Source organism: Oncorhynchus mykiss, chromosome 16 (assembly GCF_057628025.1).
Source record: "Oncorhynchus mykiss isolate SJ-2025 chromosome 16, ASM5762802v1, whole genome shotgun sequence".
In the NCBI taxonomy this organism is placed as follows: domain Eukaryota; kingdom Metazoa; phylum Chordata; class Actinopteri; order Salmoniformes; family Salmonidae; genus Oncorhynchus; species Oncorhynchus mykiss.
In genome coordinates this window covers 1574360-1584346 of record NC_143037.1, presented here as the reverse complement: position 1 = coordinate 1584346, position 9987 = coordinate 1574360, and positions in this window count along the sequence as shown.

Sequence of the window (9987 nt, the reverse complement as noted above, 5' to 3'; positions counted from 1 at the left end):
TCGTAACAGCACTATCAACAAGGCAGGTCCTACAGGCCCTAGTTTCTACCTTCGTAACATCACTATCAACAAGGCAGGTCCTACAGGCCCTAGTTTCTACCTTCTTAACAGCACTATCAACAAGGCAGGTCCTACAGGCCCTAGTTTCTACCTTCGTAACATCACTATCAACAAGGCAGGTCCTACAGGCCCTAGTTTCTACCTTCTTAACAGCACTATCAACAAGGCAGGTCCTACAGGCCCTAGTTTCTACCTTCTTAACAGCACTATCAACAAGGCAGGTCCTACAGGCCCTAGTTTCTACCTTCTTAACAGCACTATCAACAAGGCAGGTCCTACAGGCCCTAGTTTTTACCTTCTTAACAGCACTATCAACAAGGCAGGTCCTACAGGCCCTAGTTTCTACCTCCTTAACAGCACTATCAACAAGGCAGGTCCTACAGGCCCTAGTTTCTACCTTCTTAACAGCACTATCAACAAGGCAGGTCCTACAGGCCCTAGTTTCTACCTTCTTAACAACACTATCAACAAGGCAGGTCCTACAGGCCCTAGTTTCTACCTTCTTAACAACACTATCAACAAGGCAGGTCCTACAGGCCCTAGTTTCCACCTTCTTAACAGCACTATCAACAAGGCAGGTCCTACAGGCCCTAGTTTCTACCTTCTTAACAACACTATCAACAAGGCAGGTCCTACAGGCCCTAGTTTCTACTTTCTTAACAACACTATCAACAAGGCAGGTCCTACAGGCCCTTGTTTCTACCTTCTTAACAACACTATCAACAAGGCAGGTCCTACAGGCCCTAGTTTCTACCTTCTTAACAACACTATCAACAAGGCAGGTCCTACAGGCCCTAGTTTTTACCTTCTTAACAGCACTATCAACAAGGCAGGTCCTACAGGCCCTTGTTTCTACCTTCTTAACAACACTATCAACAAGGCAGGTCCTACAGGCCCTAGTTTCTACCTTCTTAACAACACTATCAACAAGGCAGGTCCTACAGGCCCTAGTTTTTACCTTCTTAACAGCACTATCAACAAGGCAGGTCCTACAGGCCCTAGTTTCTACCTTCTTAACAGCACTATCAACAAGGCAGGTCCTACAGGCCCTAGTTTCTACCTTCTTAACAACACTATCAACAAGGCAGGTCCTACAAGCCCTTGTTTCTACCTTCTTAACAACACTATCAACAAGGCAGGTCCTACAGGCCCTAGTTTCTACCTTCTTAACAACACTATCAACAAGGCAGGTCCTACAGGCCCTAGTTTCTACCTTCGTAACATCACTATCAACAAGGCAGGTCCTACAGGCCCTAGTTTCTACCTTCGTAACATCACTATCAACAAGGCAGGTCCTACAGGCCCTAGTTTCTACCTTCGTAACAGCACTATCAACAAGGCAGGTCCTACAGGCCCTAGTTTCTACCTTCGTAACATCACTATCAACAAGGCAGGTCCTACAGGCCCTAGTTTCTACCTTCTTAACAGCACTATCAACAAGGCAGGTCCTACAGGCCCTAGTTTCTACCTTCGTAACATCACTATCAACAAGGCAGGTCCTACAGGCCCTAGTTTCTACCTTCTTAACAACACTATCAACAAGGCAGGTCCTACAGGCCCTAGTTTCTACCTTCGTAACAGCACTATCAACAAGGCAGGTCCTACAGGCCCTAGTTTCTACCTTCGTAACATCACTATCAACAAGGCAGGTCCTACAGGCCCTAGTTTCTACCTTCTTAACAGCACTATCAACAAGGCAGGTCCTACAGGCCCTAGTTTCTACCTTCGTAACATCACTATCAACAAGGCAGGTCCTACAGGCCCTAGTTTCTACCTTCTTAACAACACTATCAACAAGGCAGGTCCTACAGGCCCTAGTTTCTACCTTCTTAACAACACTATCAACAAGGCAGGTCCTACAGGCCCTTGTTTTGTCATACCTGGACTACTGTTCAGTCATGTGGTCAGGTGCCACAAATAGGGAAGATTACAATTGGCTCAGAACAGGGCAGCACGGCTGGCCCTTAGATGTACACAGATAGCTAATATTAATAGTTTACATGTAAATCTCTCCTGGCTCAAAGTGGAGGAGAGATTGGCTTCATAACTACTTGTATTTATGAGAGGTGTTGACATGTTGAATGCACTGAGCTGTCTGTCTAAACTACTGGCACACAGCTCAGACACCCATGCATACCCCACAAGACATGCCCCCAGAGGTCTCTTCACAGTCCCCAATTCCTGAACAGACTAATGGAGGTGCACAGTACTACATAGAGCCATGACTACATGTAACTCTATTCCACAGTACTACATAGAGCCATAACCACATCGAACTCTATTCCACATTCAAGCAGTTGAATCAGATTTAAAAAACAGATAAAATACACCTAATGGAACAGCGGGGACTGTGAAGAGACACAAACATAGACACAGACACATGCACACACACACACGATAACATACGTACTATACACACACGTGCACATGAATTCAGTACTGTAGATATGTGGTAGTGGTGGATTAGGGGCCTGAGGGCACACAGTGTGGTGTAAAATCAGTGAATGTATTGGAATGTTTTTTAAATGTATAAACTGCCTTCATTTTGCTGGATCCCAAGAAGAGTAGCTGCTGCCTTGGCAGGAACTAATGGGGATCCATAATAAACCCCAGGAAGAGTAGCTGCTGCCTTGGCAACAGGAACTAATGGGGACCCATAATAAACCCCAGGAAGAGTAGCTGCTGCCTTGGCAGGAACTAATGGGGATTCATAATAAACCCCAGGAAGAGTAGCTGCTGCCTTGGCAGGAACTAATGGGGATCCATAATAAACCCCAGGAAGAGTAGCTGCTGCCTTGGCAGGAACTAATGGGGACCCATAATAAACCCCAGGAAGAGTAGCTGCTGCCTTGGCAGGAACTAATGGGGATCCATAATAAACCCCAGGAAGAGTAGCTGCTGCCTTGGCAGGAACTAATGGGGATCCTTAATAAACCCCAGGAAGAGTAGCTGCTGCCATGGCAGGAACTAATGGGGATCCATAATAAACCCCAGGAAGAGTAGCTGCTGCCTTGGCAGGAACTAATGGGGATCCATAATAAACCCCAGGAAGAGTAGCTGCTGCCTTGGCAGGAACTAATGGGGATCCATAATAAACCCCAGGAAGAGTAGCTGCTGCCTTGGCAGGAACTAATGGGGATCCATGATAAACCCCAGGAAGAGTAGCTGCTGCCTTGGCAGGAACTAATGGGGATCCATAATAAACCCCAGGAAGAGTAGCTGCTGCCTTGGCAGGAACTAATGGGGATCCATAATAAACCCCAGGAAGAGTAGCTGCTGTCTTGAAAGGAACTAATGGGGATCCATAATAAACCCCAGGAAGAGTAGCTGCTGCCTTGGCAGGAACTAATGGGGATCCATAATAAACCCCAGGAAGAGTAGCTGCTGTCTTGAAAGGAACTAATGGGGATCCATAATAAACCCCAGGAAGAGTAGCTGCTGCCTTGGCAGGAACTAATGGGGATCCATAATAAACCCCAGGAAGAGTAGCTGCTGCCATGGCAGGAACTAATGGGGATCCATAATAAACCCCAGGAAGAGTAGCTGCTGTCTTGAAAGGAACTAATGGGGATCCATAATAAACCCCAAGAAGAGTAGCTGCTGCCTTGGCAGGAACTAATGGGGATCCATAATAAACCCCAGGAAGAGTAGCTGCTGTCTTGAAAGGAACTAATGGGGATCCATAATAAACCCCAGGAAGAGTAGCTGCTGCCTTGGCAGGAACTAATGGGGATCCATAATAAACCCCAGGAAGAGTAGCTGCTGTCTTGAAAGGAACTAATGGGGATCCATAATAAACCCCAAGAAGAGTAGCTGCTGCCTTGGCAGGAACTAATGGGGATCCATAATAAACCCCAGGAAGAGTAGCTGCTGTCTTGAAAGGAACTAATGGGGATCCATAATAAACCCCAGGAAGAGTAGCTGCTGCCTTGGCAGGAACTAATGGGGATCCATAATAAACCCCAGGAAGAGTAGCTGCTGTCTTGAAAGGAACTAATGGGGATCCATAATAAACCCCAGGAAGAGTAGCTGCTGCCTTGGCAGGAACTAATGGGGATCCATAATAAACCCAGGAAGAGTAGTTGCTGCCTTGACAGGAACTAATGGGGATCCATAATAAACCCCAGGAAGAGTAGCTGCTGCCTTGGTAGGAACTAATGGAGATCCATAATAAACCCCAGGAAGAGTAGCTGCTGCCTTGGCAGGAACTAATGGGGATCCATAATAAACCCCAGGAAGAGTAGCTGCTGCCTTGGCAGGAACTAATGGAGATCCATAATAAACCCCAGGAAGAGTAGCTGCTGCCTTGGCAGGAACTAATGGGGATCCATAATAAACCCCAGGAAGAGTAGCTGCTGCCTTGGCAGGAACTAATGGAGATCCATAATAAACCCCAGGAAGAGTAGCTGCTGCCTTGGCAGGAACTAATGGGGATCCATAATAAACCCCAGGAAGAGTAGCTGCTGCCTTGACAGGAACTAATGGGGATCCATAATAAACCCCAGGAAGAGTAGCTGCTGCCTTGGTAGGAACTAATGGAGATCCATAATAAACCCCAGGAAGAGTAGCTGCTGCCTTGGCAGGAACTAATGGGGATCCATAATAAACCCCAGGAAGAGTAGCTGCTGCCTTGGCAGGAACTAATGGAGATCCATAATAAACCCCAGGAAGAGTAGCTGCTGCCTTGGCAGGAACTAATGGAGATCCATAATAAACCCCAGGAAGAGTAGCTGCTGTCTTGAAAGGAACTAATGGGGATCCATAATAAACCCCAGGAAGAGTAGCTGCTGTCTTGAAAGGAACTAATGGGGATCCATAATAAATAACCCGTTTATAATATAATGACTTGTTTACTGTTCTAATGTTGGTAACCAGTTTATAATGTTGGTAACCAGTTTATAATGTTGGGAACCAGTTTATAATGTTGGTAACCAGTTTATAATGTTGGTAACCAGTTTATAATATAATTACTTGTTTACTGTTCTGATAATGTTGGTAACCAGTTTATAATGTTGGTAACCAGTTTATAATTACTTGTTTACTGTTCTGATAATGTTGGTAACCAGTTTATAATGTTGGTAACCAGTTTATAATAGAATGACTTGTTTACTGTTCTAATAATGTTGGTAACCAGTTTATAATGTTGGTAACCAGTTTATAATGTTGGTAACCAGTTTATAATATAATTACTTGTCTACTGTTCTAATAATGTTGGTAACCAGTTTATAATGTTGGTAACCAGTTTATAATATAATTACTTGTTTACTGTTCTAATGTTGGTAACCAGTTTATAATGTTGGTAACCAGTTTATAATGTTTGTAACCAGTTTATAATATGACTTGTTTACTGTTCTAATAATGTTGGTAACCAGTTTATAATGTTGGGAACCGGTTTATAATGTTGGTAACCAGTTTATAATGTTGGGAACCAGTTTATAATGTTGGTAACCGGTTTATGTTGGTAACCCGTTTATAATGTTGGGAACCAGTTTATCATAGCAATAAGGATCCTCAGTGGTGTATGGTCATAGCTCTCCTTGCTGGGCCATTGGGGAACTTGAAACACTCTGTAGTTTAATCCACAAACGGTCCATTATGAATCGCAATCTGTGTCAAGTGGACGTCGTTTGAAGGCTTCATCTAACACGACTAAGTTTATATATATATATATAAAGTTTTTTACAAGGAAATTCAGAGAAACAGACAGTGCAATTTTGGTACACAGAGGTACACACAGAAAGGAGTCACGAGTTCATTCAGGTGTTCCGCGTCAAATTTTGTTCACAATAGACAAACAGGCTCATTGTGTTCAGAACAACCCAGGCTATAATCCTAACACGGTTTATTACAATAGGATTTGGAACTGTGAATTGCACATTTGGACTCGGGTGTTTGGCTTGTATGACATCAAAGCGGTATTTATTATCATTCTCAACGTCTCATCTTTCAAAATACATGAAGTCATCTTAATTTACAGCATTTCCCTCACTCAGACAACAAAACATTTGCAAAATGTTGACCAATCAGTAGGAGGGATGAGGGCAACTTCTTGTCGCTTGCAGTACTCAAGTTCAGAAAAGTTGTCAGTCAAAACCCATGCAGACAGTGAAGCACAGAGCCTGAGCTCTGACATGTATAGCATGTTTGATCTGAGTTTAATAGTCACATGTACAGGGTTGCAGGTGGAATTACAGGGTTGAGTGAAATTCTTGAGCTATGCAGCGTGGTACTATCCATTGGGGTGGGGGAAGGGTAATATGTCTGAGGGGGGTGAAGGCAGGTAGTCACACACACACACACAAAGTATTTAGTCAGCCACCAATTGTGCAAGTTCTCCCACTTAAAAAGATGAGAGAGGCCTGTAATTTTCATAGGTACACTTCAACTGTGACAAAATGAGAAAAAAAATCCAGAAAATCACATTGTAGGATTTTTTATGAATTTATTTGCAAATTATGGCGGAAAATAAGTATTTGGTCAATAACAAAAGTTTCTCAATACTTTGTTATATACCCTTTGTTGGCAATGACGAAGGTCAAACGTTTTCTGTAAGTCTTCACAAGGTTTTCACACACTGTTGCTGGTATTTTGGCCCATTCCTCCATGCAGATCTCCTCTAGAGCAGTGATGTTTTGGGGCTGTTGCTGGGCAACACGGACTTTCAACTTCCTCCAAATATTTTCTATGGGGTTGAGATCTGGAGACTGGCTAGGGCACTACAGGACCTTGAAATGCTTCTTATGAAGCCACTCCTTCGTTGCCCGGGCGGTGTTTTTGGGATCATTGTCATGCTGAAAGACCCAGCCACGTTTCATCTTCAATGCCCTTGCTGATGGAAGGATGTTTTCACTCAAAATCTCACGAGACATGGCCCCATTCATTCTTTCCATTACACGGATCAGTCGTCCTGGTCCCTTTGCAGAAAAACAGCCCCAAAGCATGATGTTTCCACCCCCATGCTTCACAGTAGGTATGGTGTTCTTTGGATGCAACTCAGCATTCTTTGTCCTCCAAACACGACGAGTTGAGTTTTACCAAAAAGTTATATTTTGGTTTCATCTGACCATATGACATTCTCCCAATCTTCTTCTGGATTATCCAAATGCTCTCTAGCAAACTTCAGATGGGCCTGGACATGTACTGTCTTAAGCAGGGGGACACGCCTGGCACTGCAGGATTTGAGTCCCTGGCGGCGTAGTGTGTTACTGATGGTAGGCGTTGTTACTTTGGTCCCAGCTCTCTGCAGGTCATTCACTAGGTCCCCCCGTGTGGTTCTGGGATTTTTGCTCACCGTTCTTGTGATCATTTTGACCCCACGGGGTGAGATATTGCGTGAAGCCCCAGATCGAGGGAGATTATCAGTGGTCTTGTATGTCTTCCATTTCCAAATAATTGCTCCCATAGTTGATTTCTTCAAACCAAGCTGCTTACCTATTGCAGATTCAGTCTTCACAGCCTGGTGCAGGTCTACAATTTTGTTTCTGGTGTCCTTTGACAGTTCTTTGATCTTGGCCATAGTGGAGTTTGGAGTGTGACTGTTTGAGTTTGTGGACAGGTGTCTTTTATACTGATAACAAGTTCAAACAGGTGCCATTAATACAGGTAACGAGTGGAGGACAGATGAGCCTCTTAAAGAAGAAGTTACAGGTCTGTGAGAACCAGAATTCTTGCTTGTTTGTAGGTGACCAAATACTTATTTTCCACCATAATTTGCAAATAAATAAATTAAAAATCCTACAACGTGATTTTCTGGATATTTTTTTTCTCTTTTTGTCTGTCATAGTTGAAGTGTACCTATGATGAAAATTACAGGCCTCTCATCTTTTTAAGTGGGAGAACTTGCACAATTGGTGGCCGACCTGATGGTCTGGGGGTAGAAGCTAGTAGTATCTATTCAGCAACCTGGTGGTCTGGGGGTAGAAGCTAGTAGTATCTATTCAGCAACCTGATGGTCTGGGGGTAGAAGCTAGTAGTATCTATTCAGCAACCTGATGGTCTGGGGGTAGAAGCTAGTAGTATCTATTCAGCAACCTGATGGTCTGGGGGTAGAAGCTAGTAGTATCTATTCAGCAACCTGGTGGTCTGGGGGTAGAAGCTAGTAGTGTCTATTCAGCAACCTGGTGGTCTGGGGGTAGAAGCTATTGACCAGTCTGTTAGTTTTAGCCATGATGTTCCTGTACTGCTGGCGTCAGAGTGATGGAAGCGGCGTTGGCTCAGGTGGCTGAGGTCCTTGATGATCTTCTTGGCCCTTCCTGCGGCAACTGGTGTTGTAGGTGTCAGGCAGTGTGACCCCAATGGTGTCCTGGAAGTCAGGCAGTGTGACCCCAATGGTGTCCTGGATGTCAGGCAGTGTGACCCCAATGGTGTCCTGGAAGTCAGGCAGCGTGACCCCAATGGCGTCCTGGAAGTCAGGCAGTGTGACCCCAATGGCGTCCTGGAAGTCAGGCAGTGTGACCCCAATGGCGTCCTGGAAGTCAGGCAGTGTGACCCCAATGGCGTCCTGGAAGTCAGGCAGCGTGACCCCAATGGCGTCCTGGAAGTCAGGCAGCGTGACCCCAATGGCGTCCTGGAAGTCAGGCAGTGTGACACCGATGGTGTCCTGGAAGTCAGGCAGTGTGACACCGATGGTGTCCTGGAAGTCAGGCATTGTGACCCCAATGGTGTGCTGGTGGGGTTGTGGTAGCCTGACAATACGGACTACCCCCATCATCTGAGAGACTCTCGGCATGGGGTTTACTCTGTTGGCTGGTGGAGAGAAGAGGCTAATACACACGGTGAAACCCAAGGGCCGCTGGTTCGAATCCCCGAGCCGACTAGGTGAAAAATCAGTCCATCAGCCCTTAAGCAAGGCAAAGAAGCCAAATGGCACCCTATTCCCTATATTGTACACTACTAGGCCCCATACAACTCTGGTAAAAAAAGAAACAAAGTAGTGCACTATATAGGAAATAGGGTACTATTTGGATCCAGCCCCAAAATCACCAGTCACCAATCACCAATCACCAGTCACCAGTCACCAATCACCAGTCACCAATCACCAGTCACCAATCACCAATCACCAGTCACCAATCACCAATCACCAATCACCAGTCACCAGTCACCAATCACCAGTCACCAATCACCAGTCACCAATCACCAATCACCAGTCACCAGTCACCAATCACCAATCACCAGTCACCAGTGCTACTTGATTACTGGCCCTGTAATTTAAAACAAATATCCATTCATGAAATGAATGAACAAAGAAAACCGTTGTTTCTGAGAGGTGATGTTTTTTTATTGACCAATCTGGAATGTGCTCAATTGATCCTGTATCGCTGTCCCACATGGGACCATAGTCCCTCTATTAAGTAGGGCTCTGGTCAAAAGTAGTGCACTAGCTTTTGTGCCATTTGGGACAGCTCATTACATTCATCCAGAGTTCTTCCACATATCTATAAAAATGTGTTGAACAAATTCATTGAGATCATTCTCAGGTGAACAAAAAAAAGGTTTAGATAAAAACCCTTTTGGATTACAGTGGTTTGTATGTGGTGCCTGACAATGCAATAACACCACCAATGGGTTGGTATAGTACTGTACATCGTTTCACAAACCCTGACCGTGTCCCAAATACATCTAAACTAGTGCACTAGATGGGTAATATAGAGGGCTCTGGTCTAAACTAGTGCACTAGATGGGTAATATAGAGGGCTCTGGTCTAAACTAGTGCACTAGATGGGTAATATAGGGGGCTCTGGTCTAAACTAGTGCACTAGATGGGTAATATAGGGGGCTCTGGTCTAAACTAGTGCACTAGATGGGTAATATAGGGGGTCATGTGGGACAAACCCGGTGTTGGTTTGTAATCTACAAAAAACTGACGAGGCTTGACGATGACGAGTAGCTTGGGAGAATAATTGACTAAATAACACAAGTAGAATGAGC